This window comes from Octodon degus, unplaced genomic scaffold, assembly GCF_000260255.1.
Source record: "Octodon degus isolate 3935 unplaced genomic scaffold, OctDeg1.0 scaffold00243, whole genome shotgun sequence".
Classification (NCBI taxonomy): domain Eukaryota; kingdom Metazoa; phylum Chordata; class Mammalia; order Rodentia; family Octodontidae; genus Octodon; species Octodon degus.
Window position 1 is genome coordinate 1,332,123 of NW_004524819.1, and position 868 is coordinate 1,332,990.

Here is an 868-nt window from a genome sequence, read left to right on the forward strand (position 1 = left end):
CATCTCCCCGGTCCCCTAAAAGATATTTTTAAAAAATAGGAATAAACAATTACTTATAAAAAATTTAAAAAATAAAATTAACAAAGTATTCTTACAGTTCCAAAATAAGATAAAATATGATTTTAGAATGGTCCAAGAACCTTAATAGACACATAACCTAAAAGATATACAGATGGCAAGTAAGCATTTAAAAAGATACACCACATTATATGTCATTGAAAAACTATAATTTGCTATAACAAGACACCTATACACCTATTAGAATGGAATATAATTCAACTTTATTATTTTATAGAGCAAAAACAAAGAAAAAGTAACATACAACAATACATATGGTATGTAATTCAAAAACAAGAATAGCAAATTAACAATGGTTATTATATTATGTTTCTTATTGTCAGATCTGTTGCTTAGGTGAACAGATACAGGTTTGCAAGATTGGATAAATAATTGAACATTACTGTTTACTTTCAAAAAGCCTTAATATTTTTTCTTGACCTTTTTACTTTATTATTTTTAAATTCATTTTAAAGAGAATATAGTAATAATTGATAACATATTAGAAACAATACACATTGAGAAAAACAAGAGGAAAGGTATTCAACTGTGTATTGCACTTAGCTGTCTTCAATGTAGATGCTCAAACTACAGATATTACCATATAGAGTTCATCAAAATGAAAATTTTAAACATTGACTGATATTTAAAAAACTGAAAGTAGTAATACAATCATCTTAGCTTTCCTGTATATATACTTGCATGATTTTCCCCTTTTCTCTTTTCTTATTGCTTATATTTTCTTTCTTTCTTTCTCTTTCTTTCTTTCTTTCTTTCTTTCTTTCTTTCTTTCTTTCTTTCTTTCTTTCTT

At 25.5% G+C, this 868-nt stretch overlaps 1 protein-coding gene across 1 annotated transcript in view; it reads left to right on the forward strand.

Annotated features, from left to right (window-relative positions):
- Xk (X-linked Kx blood group) overlaps positions 1-868 on the forward strand; it is an 85,766-nt gene that overhangs the window by 72,854 nt on the left and 12,044 nt on the right. The gene's annotated exons all lie outside the window — the stretch shown is intronic.